We start from the raw sequence: 17996 nt of genomic DNA on the forward strand, positions 1-17996 counted from the left end.
CCTGTGATTACAGAGAGGTTTTCACAGGAAATCAGAGTAAACCGAAAGCTTTTTCTCTGCTGTTTCCTCTCGCACCCATTTATTAGAAGACTTGGAAGTGTTTTTCAACATTTTCTTTTGGAGGGAATATCTCAAATGAAATTTGTGGTCCAGGGAGAGCCAAAGTGTGTAGGAAAATAAGGGAATCCCTGTGTGAAGATAGAACATGGTCTAAAGCGTTATCTGCTGTTCATTACTTTTTCTCGTTGAACCACTAGTGAAGTCATTGGACTCCGTAGGGTTTCGCAAACACATCGGGAAACACCGTGCTTCAATGATGTTAAAAGAAATTTCAGAGATGCACCAGTCTCAATAAAAAAATTCACATTCAGATTAGCGTATAAAAACAACTTTTAGGGAATTTGAAAAAAAAAATTCTTCTTCTGGTCATATTGACCTGAACGTAATAAAAGTACAAAACAAAAATTAAAAAAAAAAGTTGTGTTTATAAACTTGAAGTAATAACTGATAAAGTCAGAAAAAAATTATAAAAATCCATAGACAGTTACCTAGTAAACGAAGCAAACTTCGTTTCGGGTCAAATAGACTCGAGCAGTGCAACAGGGTTAAATGCATATTTTGAGGCATTTTAAATGCATATTTTGAGGCATTTTAAAAGCATATTTTGAGGCATTTTAAATGCATATTTTGAGGCATTTTAAATGCATATTTTGAGGCATTTTAAATGCATATTTTTAGCCAATTTAAATTAATATTTTAAGCATTTTTAAATGTATATTTTAGGCAGTTTAAAATGCATATTTTTAGGCTTTTTTAAATGTATATTTTAGGCAGTTTAAAATGCATATTTTTAGGCTTTTTTAAATGCATATTTATTTATTTTTTAATTTTTGTAAATACATATATACATATTTTATTTTTGGGCATGTTTTTCATTTTAGAGAAGCTTCCGCATTTTTAAATGTATGTGTATATATATATATATATATTTATACAAAGGCCAGGCAAAGTTTCTCATTTTTCTCATTTTGTAATAATATATATATATATATATATTTTATTTTTATTTTATACATTTTGTGATAATATTTTTTTTTATTGCATGTATATCTTTCAATATACGTGTAATGTACAGGGTGATTATAAAAAAACTATCCCGACATATGGGCCCCTAACTATCATACCATTCACAGAAACTGAATGAAATTTTGGCATAAGGTATTTTGATGTATGCGCTCAAGAATGATATGGAAAACAACAGTGTCACTCCAACAGTTACGGTTACAGTGAGAAAATTTCGAAAATATCAAATGGCAACACCAAGTTTTTTTGTATTGGAGTGTGATCTCCATTGTGAAAAACCCTAAATAGCGTTCGAACGGCAACTGTAGCATGAAAATCACCGGCGGTAGATAGGCTAAAAGTGAGGACAACCAATAAGGACAGAGAAGCAGCATAAAATAAAGCATTTTATTGTGTTTCACAAATTTTCCACATGACCTTGTGGAGGACTAATCAGGCTGGGATCTCAGCCGAAGAAACGGTGTGACGAATGAAACGAACATTAATGCTCTGGTGCACGGCAAAGTCCTTTTTACTTTTTCCTTGCCTAGCTCCGGGGATTTTCGTGCTACAGGTGCCATTCCAACGCTATTTAGTGTTTTTCAGTATGGAGATCGCATTCCAATACAAAAAACTTGGTGTTGCCATTTGATATTTTCGAAATTTTCTCACTGTAACCGTAACTGTTAGAGTGACACTGTTGTTTTCCATATCATTCTTGAACGCATACCTCAAAATACCTTATGCCAAAATTTCATTCAGTTTCTGTGAATGGTATGATAGTTAGGGGCCCATATGTCGGGATAGTTTTTTTATAATCACCCCATATATGCCCTTTAGAGTAGATTGAAGAGATTTTAAGGTATATTTTTTATTTGATGCAAATTTCGGGATTTTTAAATAGTTATTTTCACAATTTCTGCGATTTTTTTCCCCTTTTTCGACTCTTTCAAATGCATTTTGTTTTTTTCATTTTAGAGTATATTTTTCCTTATTTTGTGTGTTATATGCGGTATTCTTAGATAGGTTTGTTTTCATTTCTCACACATATTTTTGATTTCATGGCATATCTCGGCATTTTTACATGCAGATTTATCTCTATTTTTCGTGCATATTTCAGCGTTTTTTAGTGCATACTTTGCCCCGCATATATTCCCGGCTCTAATTATAACTACGATATTTATTTCAAAATTTTCGGGTCCCTTAATAAATATTCGATAAAACTTGTATAAATGAGTCAGATATCCGTATAATAGTATATATGTAATAAATTGGTTATTATGCATATTTATCAATCGTCTTGGTAAGGTTGATAAATTCATCACTTTTTACCTGCAAATATGTTCAAGCGTTGTTGGCTAAAAATTTGATAAATACTGAAAACATAACTTTTACAGGTTACTTTTTACGCATAGGTTTACGCACTAAATAACTTTTACGCATAGTTACCAAGTGTCGCTGATAAATTTGATAAATACTTGAAATTTATTGTCTTTATCTGTGGGTATTATACATAACCACAGATAAAGGTTTTTCAAAGTGTGTAATTGGTGAATTTGATAAATATGAAGAAAACAATGTGTGGTGAGTATAGTCGGACCCCAATGAAATAACAAATTTTATGATCGTACCCCGATATAATGATACAATGCATGTGTATGAATTACCATGTATAGTATATCACATATTACGATTTATCATGTTTACCAACGCCGCGACGCTTGGGTATTATACGTAATCGCCGGTAGAAGTGATAAATTTAGGGAAATTCATCGAACTTACAAAATGCTTAGTAAGTATGCATATAATAACCGTGTATTATGTATAATAACCGCATTTATTACATTCACAGAAGCATATATATATGATATCCGTTAACTAACTACTTCTAGATATATCATAGAGTACACGAATTCTCCGAAATAAGATGAAGAAAAATACGGGAACGAAAATATTCTCGAAGGCGGTGGTAGAGAATCAAAAGAAAAGCAATAGGAAAAAGTATAGGAGGCATAAGAAATTGGAAAGAACGAGAAAACGATATTTCTAAGTCCAGTATTTTTCTGTATATATATTTTTTTACTTCTTCTTCTTTTGCTAAGGGAGGGGGGAATGTAGATGATTAAAGAGTGGATGGAAGAAGCTTTGCATCGAAACCACTTCCATTCATTCGTCATGGTACTTTTCCCGTTCTTCCTATACCGTGGGTTACTAAACAGGTGGCTATTTTTCGGGATCTTCCGCAAAAGAACAACCATATCTCTGGAAAATTATGAGCGTTTTCATGTCACAGCATAGATCATATTTAACGCTCCTTTCAGAACTCTCTTCCTCAAAAAAAATAAATAAATAAAAATAAAATATTTTTACCCCAATTTTTTTCTCAACAAAATAAAATGAGGTTAGTTTGATGCTTTTTAAGGAAATATCATGGAAAAACGTTCTATATGTGTTTTTATGAAATTTTTTTTTTAAAGATTATTTCCCAAATATTCTTTCAGCTATTGATTAGAAGAGAAGTGTTTATACATTTTTCTTTTTAACACTCCGGTAAAATGAATCGATTTTGTACGCGATTTGCATATTGTTGATCGCTGATTGGTATAACTAATCATAATTTTATGCAAGTTTGTTTTTTTTCTTTTTTCATTCTGGTTGTATTGGATTTTGTTTTTTATCTGTTTATTAAAAAGGTGAATATAAATGTTTTTATATCAATATGAATTCCTAATATTCAGTTGATTAGTTTTTGTTGTTGAATTAATTGTTGATTTTATTCGTTAAACGTGCTGGCGATGCTTTTTGGGTATCTGCATAATTTTTTTTTTTATAGTTTTAAATTTATTTTTTTTTCATTGACCTTTGTAATATTCAATTGGCTGTGGTATTTTTTAATTTTGCAGTGCAAATAGAACGTAATTTTTTACTGTGCTATGAAATTTTCTAAATATTTTAGTGATTATTTTCAAATTTGTGTATAAGGGTTACTAACAGGTGGCTATTTTTTGGGATCTTCCGCAAAAGAACAACCATATCTCTTTAACATTATGTGCGTTTTCATGTCACAGCACACATAGATCATATATATTTAACGCTCCTTTCTCAAAAAAATAAAATATTTTTACCCCAATTTCTTTTAACAAAATAAAATGAGGTTGCTTTGTTGCTTTTTAAGGAAATATCATGAAAAACGCTCTGTATGTTTTTATGAATATTTTTGAGATTATTTTTTAAATATTCTTTCGTCTATTGATTAGAAGAGAAGTGTTTATACATTTTTCTTTTTAACACTTCGGTAAAACGAATCGATTATCTACGCGATTTCCATATTTTGATCTCTGATATATAGCTATAACTAATTATAATTTTATGCAAGTTTGTTTTCTTTTTTCAATCTGGTTGTTGAATTTTGGTTTTTTTCTGTTTATTATAAAGGTGAATATAATTGATTTTATATTAATATGAATTCATAATCTTCAGTTATTTAATTTTCTTTGTTGAATTAATTGCTGATTTTATTCATTGAATGCGCTGACAATGTTTATTGTGATCCGAATAATTTTTTTTCCAAAATTTTGAATATTTTTTTCATTGGTATTTGTAATATTCAACTGGCTGTGTGTGTGTTTTTTTTTTTAATTTTGCTGTGCAAATACACTGCAATTTTTTACTGTGCTATGAAATTTTTAAGAATTTTTTTATGATAATTTTCAAATTTGTGCATGTTTTCAGGTACTATTAAAAAATCAGTGATATAAATTTAAAAAATAAAAAAATATTTAAATTTAATAATAGTTTTTGACTTTGTTTATATTTTTGGATACTTGACTATTCAAGGAAATCGCTTAAATATAAATTTAAAATTTAATGCATGATTTGTATATGGCAAGAATCATTTGTATATTTAGACATCTTCAGATATGTCAATTTGGATGACATGAATGAATCATACAATCAAATGAGGTATCTCGTAAAAATATAATTTAATCATATTCAGTTGATTACTTTTCCTTGTTGAATTTACTGCTGATTATATTCATAAAAAGGTCTGTCGAAGTTACTATTGTAATTCCATGTATCAAAGATTATGGGTAGGCCTATCTGCATAACTTATTTGAAAATTTTTGATTATTTTTTGGTGATCAATCTTTATAATATTCAACTAGATTACAATTTTCCTCGTGCAAATGCACTGTATTTTTTCGCTATGCTAAGAATTTTTTTCTACAAAAAATGGTGCTTTTAATAATAATTTTTGAATTTGAGTACATTGCCTATTCAAGAAAATCAGTTACATACAAATTTTAAAATTTAATGCATGATTTATGTATGGCTATAAATATGGATATTTAGACATGTTAAATAAAATTTAAATTTGGATGACATGAATGAATCAAGATACTTCGTAATAAATAATATCATCATTATTCATCATATTCATTTGATTATTTTTCGTTGTTGAATTAAAAGCTGATTTCATACGTAAGAAAGCTAATGAAATTATTGAATGTATCAAAGTTTGGATAATTCCATATCAACATAAATTATTCCAAAATAGAGAATTATTTTTTAGTCATCGATCTTATGCAATATTAATTGTATTTCTTCCTTAATTTTTCTCATGCAAATGCACTGTTATTGTTTTGCTATTTAAAAAAATGTCATAGAGGCGTTTTTAGTAATAAATTTGTGTGCAATTCGAATTTGTGTGTAATTTCGGGTACACGACTCTCTATTTAAGAAACTCAGTTACATCTGAATTTAAAGATTCGTGTACGGGGAAAATTATTTACATATTCATACATATCACGTCCGTTTGGATGTCATAAATGAATCAAGATACCTCGTAATAAATATTAATTTACTATAATCAATAGATCATTCTTCTTTTTTGACTTAATTGCTGATTCCATTCATAAAAAAAGCTGATAAGGTTATTATTAAAAGTATCACAGCTTTTGCGTATCGGATATCTGTATAAGCTATTTCAAAAATTTTGGATTATTTTTTATCCATATTGATCTTTATAAAATTCAACTGTTTATATATATATATATATATATATATATATATATTGCTCGTGCAAATACACTGTATATTTTTATTATGCTGTGAAACTTTTAAGAAAAATATCATAAAGGGATTTTATAAAAACATTTTCAATTTGTGTATATTTTCGGCTACCTATTCGTCTATTCAAAAAACCAGTTAAATACAAATTTAAAAATGAATGCTTAATTTGTATATGGCAAAAATCATTTGCCTATTTAGACGTGTTAAATATTATGGCAGTTTCAATGACGTGATTGAATCAATATATGTATAACAATTATGAATTCATCATATTCAGTTAGTTATTTCTCCTTGTTGAATTAAGTGCTGGTTTCATTCATGAAAAAGCTGACGAAGTCATCATATGTACAAAAGATTTTTTGGATATAGGTATAATTTATTTCATAAATTTTGAATTATTTTTTGGTCGTTGATCTTTATAATATTGAGCTGATTGCATTTTCTTTCCGGGTTATTTTCGTTTTAATTTGTGCATATTTTCGTGTACATGTCTTCCCTCAGAATAATCAATTACATCTGAATTTAATATGATTCATGTACCGCAAACATTGTTTAGATATTCATGCATTTTAAATATCATTTCAGTTTTCATGCTATGAATGCATCGAGATCCCTCATAATAAAAAAAATTGTAATGACTTAATCAAACTTTTATTTCTTTCAGGTAAATTACAGCAAACAATTTTACTCACAAAGAACGAATCAAAATTTGTATCTAGGAGAGCATCAAGGTACATTTATTATTTAAAAAAATGTCTTATATAATCTCATATCACGGAAGATCTAGAAACAACGATATTGTAGCCACCCACCCCTACAACTATGTCTTATTAAAGGTCAAAAGTTCAGGACAAGAAGGTGTGGAAATGATTGTTTTGCCCAACATGTCCAAGGACAAAAATAAAATAGGAAGATCCATCCCATGTTCAATTCATTTACCCCCTACTTTCTCGACTTTTTTTCTCATCGTATATCATATATATAATATAAAAGAAAGAGAGAGAGAGAGAGAAGATGAAATTCTAAGGCGGGAATTGATGAAATTCAAATTTTGCGGCCTCCATGACACTCAATAAACGTGTAGAGTGATGAATGACGCGTTCTCTGTAGTTGTTCAGCCCTCCGCAGGAATGTCTATATGAGGAGCCCAACCGCCTGATGATGACCATGGAAAGGGTCGACGCATCTCGACAACAAGAGAAGCATATATAAGCGCCGGCCCGCAATTATATATATCATTAAGCCAGGCGGCTTTGCTGCTACGTACTTTGGCGTTAAAAAGAACTGAGGGGTCATAGGAAATGGCAAGAAGTTTTATGAAGGTCGAATACTTTTTTTTTACGTGTGGATATGACCCGAGAGTTTTCTATGATTGCTACACGTTCGTTGGCCTCACTGATTCTAAAAATACGTATGTAAACACGACCCTATATACTGCTGAATTGTTTGACATACCCCTCTGTTTTTATTATTATTATATTGCATGTCCATTACGCTGGTTTTGTTTCTAATCGAAATATACATAAGTATTATTTTTTGGTCGATATAAATTGATTTTTTTTTTGTATCAGCATGCCCTAGCAGGTGTTTTTTCATTGTTGTGTTGTTCTTCTTCAGCAGGTGCTGTTGTAGTTATTCGGTATCCAATTTCGGTGAATTTATTCATTTATTTATACCTGATTGTTTTCTATAGAATGGAAAAATACATTGTAATTGAAGGGGTTTGTTGCCGATCCCATCAGTCAAATTTCTGGGAAGCATGCTAGTGATAATTTGATCATATATGTTCTTCAATGATTCAATGATTCGGAACACCGATTGCTGGAGATGGTCATTATATTATGCAATTTCACTTGAAAAATGAATGTCGTCAATGTTGTTAAATTATGGTACAACGTAAAATAATCTGACATGGGCTAAGCTGGAATTTATTCAATGGGTTTTCATCGATGAGATTCGTACATGTACATTCTTACATGTCTATAATAGTCGTAAGTGGTTTTATATTGAAACCCAGTACATGCTATCGTTACGTTGAATTGAAATTTATTGGTTGTGTCGCTTTTTGATGGAAATTGTAAAATATTGGTTATAATACGAATTCCATCACTAAGATAAATAAATCACAAATATCAATGCATGCAAACTCATTTTCATACAGATAAGTTATTTATAAAATTTCTATCATAATAAGAGTGTAAGTGACCGTATTTTTGTGTATTTGTAATTAATTTTAGATATATCAAGCATTTTTTATGTAGTAAATTTCACGAAATATTCAGTTTTATACAGTGGATCCCGCTTTTAACGTTTTTCAAAAAGCTTTCATGAAAAAAAAAAAACATTGTATGCAGAAAAATTCTTTAAACGGGAAACCTGAGTGTAAGCAAATGTTAGGGTTACGAACATAAGTCGTATTAAGCGGGAAAATGTTCTAAGTGGGAACGTTATAAGCGGAATTCACTGTAGTTCAGTTGTAATTTTTCAATTTAAACATTTTTTGTGCATACGATATCATATAATTTTCAAATTTACATTTTTGTATGTTGAAATAGGATGCATTATTTTCACCTTCATTTTTGTGCATATAAACTGTAGAGAGAAAAATCAGAACTGTGTATAATGTTACCCATAGGAACCGAATAAAAATGACTTCATAAGTGGGATGACTTGATAACGAGTAATCCCAATTCACTAATTACGCTGGCAAGGAGACCTATAAAAATGACGTTATAGGCCTTGCGACGTTAAAAATTCGTCCAAAAGTCTCAGATTTGATTCAAACTAAAATAACCGCATAAAAACAAATTGATTATTTCACCAAATTCAAACTACACGCAGTCTTTTTTGAGCGACGTCCTCAATATTATACGTCATTATGGTCCATCAAATACATAAAAGAAAGAAATTGGAATTATAAAAACAACAAAAACAATCGAGATCGTCTAACAAACACGTTAGTTTCATATCGAAAATTGTAGTCTCATATATATACAGTATAATAATTTAGAATCAGGTAAACAGGTAGAACGATTTGCAACGGTTCCTGAAAAGGGCTTCCAACGGATTTTCAGAGCTTAGTGATTGGTTAGGGCAGGTAAGACCCCCTGGGGCATCTTCGAGAGGAATAAGAAAAGAAGAGAACCTGTACTACAAGATGTAGACAACTAGTTCCTCAACTTTTCTTGGTGGAAAAAGAAGAATCGACAGAGAAAAAAAAAAATACAAAAAAATATATAAGAAATACATAAATACGATACATTTCCAACAGCCGTATCTCCGGTCATTGTTGTGAATAGAGAAATGGAGAAAAAAACCCCCATGTTATCACACACTCCTCTAAATTATTTTTCGATATTTTTCGAAACTGCATCCTTCGACGTTGAAATTCAGGTAATTTAATAAAATGCATGCGTTCAGATTTCATGGAAAAAATATGCAGGTTTCCTCCAGATTTCGTTCTTATAACCGGCTTGACGTTTACAACACATTTTAGTATAAAGAATATTATTAGACGTCATAAAATACAATACTTACAGTATAAATGAGGTTGTTATTTCGGATCAACATGTTTCAGCGAGAAAATACGAGAATTCGAATCATAAATTTGGGATATTGTCAATTCTCGCCGTTACCAGTTTTTTTGAAATTGCCAATGGTTGCTTATAAATAACCCTTGGCAAGAAATACTTCTGTAAATCAATAGTGAATTAATATGTATTCGCGAAAAAAAAAGTTGCAGACGCAAATATGTGAGATGAATATATTTAAAATCAGATTCAATATAAATTATGCAGATTATTTTCATTCCTGAGTTCTGAGCATCCATTCTAAAACATTTTCATAGAAAAAGTCAGGCAAAATATCGGAATGCATGTACCAAAATATCGGTTTATACGAGGGGTGTTCAGCTGATGACCCACGGGCCAAATGCGGCCCTCCGGGATTTTTGCTGTTTCCCGCGAACCATTTTTAGAAAATAGCTACTTCACATAGAAAAACTAATTATGAAATTTAATATGAAAATATTTTCTTCATGTTCCAAAAAAAGAAAAATTATCGTTAAAGAGCTCAAGCCGATGGAAATTTGTAGATTGTAACCTACTGCTGTATTTACACAGTAAAGTTGAACAGTAATGCCGTGCATTTGATACATTAAAAGAGCTGTCGTAACAAATAAGTGGGACCCGAAGCCAAACAGTTTTGAGGCCTATGATTTTATATAGGCTACATATTTCAAGAGGCCGAAATCGGCATCCGAAAGGTAGGCCTATACATAATTATAGAATTTACACAGAAATGCGAAAAAATCACCTTAGTGAAAGACATAATTTTAGAATTATTGAAAAAAGTAATTTTAGAATTAAGAGATGGTGTTTTTTTGGCCCGAAATATACTGAGAAATTTTCAGAAAAATGATCCAAAAGAATTTTCTGGATGTTATGCCGAAACTAATATTTGGAAAGAAAAGTGATTTGTCTCCTCCGGGAGTCGAACCGGGGTGGTATAAACCAATTTTTCCCAAGTTTATAAGCAAATCGTGCTCCAGTGGAAATTTCATTAAAAATATTATTAACCGTTCACTTATTTCAAATTTAGTACACTATGCGTATTTTTGATTGCCTCTGCTTAGACCTACTGTATTTTAATAACTACATATCTCCATATCTTTAATACTTTTTTTTGTAATTTCTCAAACATTAAAAAAAAGTATTGCTACCACCATGCGCGCACGATAAAATAGCATGACAACAATTAATAACATTAATAACAATCGTAACTCAAAATATTGAAATTTAATTGAATCATATTTGAAATTGAATTTTAAATTCAAAATAAAATATTTATAAATGAATTTGAGCTCTATATTCTGTACATTTTGCAAACTAAACTACTGTGTTTCATGAAATCAACTGTTTTTTTTTATGTTGAATTGAATTTTGTCAACTACATTTGACGTGCTATTTTATTATGTGCGCAAGGTGTGTTAATTTATTTTTTCTTAATATTTGAAAATTTGCAAAAAAAATAAGTAGGCCTATTAGAGATACGAAGAACATTGTGTTGATATAGCATATGTACAACTTAAAATATGCGTAACGAATTCAAATTTGAAATAAATCAGTAGTTATATAAATAATGTTTTTAATGATATTTTTACTAGAGCATTGTTTTTGAGGTTTTTGACTATGTTGAAAGTTTCTTAAAATTAATGTATTGCTTGATACGAAATAATTAGGATAGGAACATTCTCAAAGGCATGACATGATTAAAAAAATCTCTATAGATATTTAAACTCTTGAGACGACATGAAATCACATTGCATGTCGTCTCAAGAGTTAAAGCAGCCAGATTTAAAGACAAATCGAAATTAATAAGGGCTGCTCCTATCACACACATACTGGACTCGGTGCAGAAATAATTTCGGGGCTAAGGAGTCCCAAGAAAATTTCAAACTGATGAAAGAAATAATTTCAAAATTAATGGAAATTAGGGCCTAATGATCTGAAAACCAATTATGTTCAGAATTAATAAGAGAAATAATTGCAGAATTGATGAAAGAAATAATTGCATAATTGATGAAAGAAATAATTGCATAATTGATGAAAGAAATAATTGCATAATTGATGAAAGAAATAATTCCATAATTGATGAAAGAAATAATTTCATAATTGATGAAAGAAATAATTCCATAATTGATGAAAGAAATAATTTCATAATTGATGAAAGAAATAATTCCATAATTGATGAAAGAAATAATTTCATAATTGATGAAAGAAATAATTCCATAATTGATGAACGAAATAATTCCAGAATTGATGAAATTTCGTAATAAAATCAGTTGAAGCTCAAACCTCGTTTACTACAAAAAAAATGTATTTGATATATGTATATTTTTTTATTTCTATTGCTATTTACGCCCCCCCCCCGCCCCCCAAATCGCTGGGCCCGGTGCCACCGCACCTGTCGCACACCCTTAAGTGTTTAAGTGTGGCTCTGCCGAGATTAATAGTCTTAAAAACAAAACAACTCATAAACAACCGCAAATTAAGCAGATTTCAAAACTTGGATTTCCAGTTTCTTCGCTGACTTGTTGTGAGACTAGTCTTATTTATTAATTAAATATCTATCCAGAGACTGAAATTGACTTTTATACACAGAAAAAAAAAATATAGTGGATTATGGCCTAATCAATGACCATCAGTGGTCGGAAGGAAGCGAAAGATTTTAGACTTTTTTTTTCGCTTTGAGAACTTTCTTAGTTCTGGGAATAGTTCTAAGCTGACGGAAACATTCCTTATTGATTTCCTTTGTCAAAGATCCTTATCTAAGGCGTCATATCGCCCATTACTCCTCCAACGCATATATATTGATTCATTGCTTAATGACCGCAGAGCCCTTCCGTTCCTAGGCACATACCTTCGGTGGTATCATAAAATCATTTTTGGTACTCCTTTACTTCCCACAGGCACTTTACTGAGTAATCCTGCTGCTACCAAACCCCTTCTCTCACTCTCTGTCACGTACGGAAAGACATATTGACAAAACAGCCCTTTTAATTTTATTGCTTGAGAGATGCTTTTCCCCCGCAGGCTTTGCCCATTACCGTTGTCATGGACTAGTAAAAGAAAAAGTCAGATAGATTTTTGGGTGTTTATGACTTTTCCGCCGTTTTGATGAAAGGCTTGAACAAAGAAAATCTTTGTTTCTTCAACTCGTTTCAACTGTCAAATAGTATCTTTAGATTTTATGGTAGTACTGTTCGCAAGCTATTTATCCAGCTAAATGCGTTCTTTGTGACCGACTGACTGTTCTGTATGAAATATGACATACGCTAAACGTTTGTTGTGTTCATTTTCTAGTCTATGAATTCATTCTGACTGGCACCTGTCCATCGTCTCTCTTTAGTAAAATACAAAAAAGGCTTCTTACTAAAGTAGGATCATGCATTGTTCAACCATTTTCAGTATACTTTATTCTTACATGGGGTGATTTTGGAGTAAAATGTTTGAAACAGTGATTTCATAAGGCGTTCAAGAAGCCTCATCGAAACGCCTTTCATATATATGACAGTAAACATTTGTCTCACCACTCAAAATTCAGTGTTTCATTCAATTTGTGGGTTAATAACCTGAATATACAAAATACTTGGAAGAAAATCATGAAATTGAATTTTTAAATATCGTATTATTATCAATTAAAAAAATCATAATTAGGATAGCATTACTTTTGCTTGAATTTCGAAGATTCTAATGACATATTTTTTAACATGATTGAAAGAAGCATAAATTTTTTTGAAGGTTTTCCTCCAGCAATAGATATTATTTATAGAACTTTCATAAAACCATCTCGGGATATGTTAATTCTTTCGCAAATTCCACTTTTGCCTATTGTGGTCGCATTCTCTAGAACTAAAATTTTATTGTTAAAGACTCGTCACATTTCCAGAATTTTCAGAAAGAGGCAATAAACTCTAAAGTGGCTATCAGTCTACCCAGTACTCATTTTCATCCTGAAATTAATGGCTTTTTGAGGTGACAATATCCATGGAAAGTTGATTTCAGTGATGTGTTTATGCCACCAACAAGACAAAATTTCTGATTCAATTGATAGAAATCATATAGTTCAGGTATCAAGGTGAAATAAAGGCCTCAAAATGAAATATTTTAGTATTAAAATGTAGATGTATGAAAATGACTGAACTCGAACATCGTATTAATGTGAAAACCATATAAATGAGAGTTATTTGAACGGAGCTCTCTCGTACAACTTTTTGAGAAAATACAAAATAATATTTCCAAAACATTTTTTGAATGTGATTTTATTTGCGGTGCTGAATTACTGGCCAATATAAGAATAGCATAATACGATTGAAAAGTAGAGCTATCAGATTATCGAACATGCAAGAAAAATGTTGAGAAATTTGAATATATATTTTAAGTTATTAAATTTTCTAACAAATAAAGACTAAACAAACTTAGTCTTCAATTTTTTTCCCTTTGTCTTTTCAAAGGATAAAACAGAGGAATCATGCATGCATCTGCGTCTACCGAAAAATTTCTGAATTATGGTGCTTATCACTAAACTTTCAAAAGCAAACAACATGACACCTATATACAGAGAAATACTGAAATTCTGAATCTTAACCAAAATATTGACAAAATTTAGATATTTCAAAGTCATTATTTACAGATTTTCACAAAGTGATACTCTGAACAAGAAATAAAACTTCTATAGATTTTTACCAAAGAACTAAGTAATTTTTACACACATACTTTACTGTTAGCTTCTTTCACACCGTAATTAATTAATTATCAGCAATCCATCTAGAAAGTCTAAAAAAAAGATAAGTCCATAGAGCGAGAGGAGAAACAAAGTTCAATCCCCTAAACATCTGCCGTAGAGTTTTAATGTCTTACACCAAGGAATTTTAAGGAAAATTTGTGAGAAAAAGTAAAAAAATGTTGTCGTGACAGACAGTAAAGACGACGCTAGAAAAGGAAAAAAAAAATGCTCGTATATGATTAAAGTACCAAAACAAGGAGAGGATACCCCTTAAGTTACTAATTATTCTTTATAACAGTCATTAAAATTTCATTAAGTCATTGATGGCCTAAACGCGTTTCGTAAATTACTGTGAAAAAAAATTCACATTTTTTTTTTAATATAATAATATTATTATTATCTTTTACAGAACCCTCTTTTCTCAACATTGCTTTCTCCCTTCCACTAGAACCTAAAAGAAAGCCAGGACATTAGCATACTTCAGGTAAATGGCTTATTGACAACATTTAATGAATTTCCGACGCTTCGGCATATTCTTCATGAACGCTAATAATTACCTAATTATATACATTAAAAAAATTGATAATTTTTTTTTTCAGAGTTAAGATTTTGTTTCACCCTTACTAACTGGAAACACTATTATTATTCTTGATATACAGTATATGTTACGGTAATTGTGATGAATGCATAATCGCCGAGCATTTTGGTAAGTTTGATAAATTTCACTAAATTTTTATCACTTTTACCGGTAGTTATGCATAGTACCCAAGCGTCTTTGATGAATTTGATAAATTTCTCTAAACTAATCACTTTTACTGCCGATTATGCATAGTAGGCTAACCTAGTTTCGTTCGTAAATTTAATAAGTAATATTTTTTATACAAAAAAAAATATCACTTTTACCATCGATTATGCATAATACCCAAGCGTAGCGCTGTTTGCAAACATGATAAATCGTAATATATGATATACTATACATGATAATTCATACATGTATCATTATATTGGGATGCGATCGTAAAATTTGTTATAATTATATCGGGGTACGATCGTAAAATTTATTATAATTATATCGGGGTACGATCGTAAAATTTATTATAATTATATCGGGGTACGATCGTAAAATTTATTATCATTATATCGGGGTCTGATAATATATCTATCAGACATACCAGATTCATTTGGAAAACTTCTCGTACTTTTCAAATTCACCAATTACACTAACGGGACTAGGGTGTTATGAATAATCACAGATGAAAGCGATACATTTCAAGTTTTATTGACTTTACCAACGACACTTGGGTATTATGCATAATTGCCGGTAAATATTTATCAAATTTATCAACGACGCTTAGGCCATTGCTTATTCACCGGTAAAAGTGACAATTTTATCAAACTTGTCATAATGATTGGTAAGTATGCATAATTACTGAGTACTATATGTAATAAACCATTTATCATATTTACCGTAACATATATATTTTGTAGTAAAATATAATTTTCTAAACATATTTTATTAAAAAGTATATTAAAATGTTATTTTTTATAAACATATTTTATTAAAGGTATATTTAAATATTATTTCATGAACATATTTTTTAGTAAGGATATAAAACTATTATTTATGTTTAAGAGAATTGCTATTGTAAGAAATTATTCATATCTAAAATTGATTTCTCTTAAACTCATTATTTTACACTTTGAATTAGGATTTCGAAAAATTTCGAGGTTTTATACATTTTAATTTGCGTTTAATTTTTTTTTAAATTATCGGAAAATAATTTTTTTCTGAATCAAATCTTAATTTGCTTTTCTCGGATTTTCCTGATTTTTTTTTTCTTTTTTGCTTCATTTCCAAAAAAAAAAAAACTTAATTGATTTTTGGTTTCTTATTACAAACCGTTTCACCCATTTCCATTTATGTGAGATTTTTTGTTCCCTTATTTCTTTGATCTGAAAGAATTATTGGAATATATTTCTCTTTTTTGCAATCTAGAGTATTTAGGGACTATATACGAAACTATCAAAAGAGGTTAATGTATTGTATTTCAAATAGGGCTGGGAATCGATTAAATTTTTTAATTGCTTAATAAAAACTTTTTAATCGAATTTTTATCGAATATTTTTTGTGACCATATCATATTAATAGATACCATAAATATATATTTTATTAATTTCTCTCTCACGCCTATTTTGCAGATGTAAACAAATATAGGAATAAACTAATGCTGCCCGCTTGAAGCAATTTAATATCGTAAAACTAATTTTGTCAAAACATGTAATTTCTTCACATGAATCTTGTCGTGTTTTTCTTTAAATCGGTTATTTTAGGTAACTCACTGATTTCGATCATAATGTTGCTTGTTTTCCTAGAAACTCCTGCCAAATGGTAATGAGAGAAGAGGAGCTGATGCTTTTTTTTCCAAGAAAATGTAAAAAAGCTACTGCTCTTAGTGGAGACAATAAATTTTGATCTTGTCTTCTAATATTCTCATTAAACTCAATTTGAAATTGAAATCATGTTTTCGTTGAATCGACTAGTCGAAAAATTTGATTAAAATATTGATTCAAATATTTTTAAATATGGTCAATTATCCAAAATATTATGTATAGGAACAGAATTTGTAAGACATCTAATCGGCTTTTTCTAAATTTTTCTAACAAATATCAAGTTAATTCACAAACTTTTAATAAAAATTTTAATCGAATTATGATCGACTTGATTAACTCAACTAAAATTTTTCACTGCGACTAACAATTGATCGATTAACTGACCCGATTAATCGGGCCAGCCCTAATTTCAAATATTTCGATTACATTGATTTCTAAGAAAAATATTTTTTTTATTATTTTTCTCATTTTAGGTAAAAGCAAAAGACCTTCTATTGCTTGCGTGAACTGTAATGTCCTTGCTAACGGATTTATGTAATAATCAATTTGATTTCTTCGAGAGACGATGTCTATCTTGTATAATACTTCATCTATTAATAATACTTTTTTTAATATTTGATACAGATAAAGGAATAGGAATCTTCCGGTGTATTCGTGACTCCAAATTAATTCCTTGGACAAAATTTGTCCTGTAGTTCCCATCCGGACACGAGAAAAGCCCGTCGTTCAACAACTAACAAGTCAATGGCTCTTCCTACGGGAATCACGCGAACTATCACTTTGTATCAATACCTGCATAGCAGTACCGATTCTTTTTTTTTTCTTTTTTTTTTTTGGTATTTTATATTGTAGGCAGTTAAAAAAGTTGCATTTGTTGTCTAGTATTTTTTTACTTAATTCATAGTTTTTTTTTAAATACTTGTTTCATTCATAATTAGTTATTTGGAAATTCCAAAATCATGCTTAAATGCCATTGGTAAGAATCGAATATGTTACTACAGTCCACGCCAGTTAATGTGATGAAATCGGCACTCGGGGTTTCTGATAACTAGAGCCCGGATTATGTGCGCGAAATAGCGCTGCAATATGCACTAAAAACCCTGAAATATGCACTAAGAAAAGCGGAAATATGCACTCAAAAATCTGGAACACGCACTAAAATTGAGATAAATATTCATTTAAAA

At 30.1% G+C, this 17996-nt stretch overlaps 1 long non-coding RNA gene across 1 annotated transcript in view; it reads left to right on the forward strand.

Annotated features, from left to right (window-relative positions):
- LOC149073498 (uncharacterized) overlaps nucleotides 1-17996 on the forward strand; it is a 77328-nt gene that overhangs the window by 40850 nt on the left and 18482 nt on the right. Inside the window, exons 3-4 of the long non-coding RNA XR_016194517.1 lie at nucleotides 6800-6866; nucleotides 14831-14905. This is a non-coding gene — a long non-coding RNA (uncharacterized LOC149073498). The remainder of the gene's footprint in view (nucleotides 1-6799; nucleotides 6867-14830; nucleotides 14906-17996) is intronic.

The sequence above is a fragment of the Pholcus phalangioides genome, unplaced genomic scaffold, assembly GCF_987345545.1.
Source record: "Pholcus phalangioides strain wild (caught in Gottingen) unplaced genomic scaffold, Ppha-v1.0 ptg000017l_1, whole genome shotgun sequence".
Lineage (NCBI taxonomy): Eukaryota > Metazoa > Arthropoda > Arachnida > Araneae > Pholcidae > Pholcus > Pholcus phalangioides.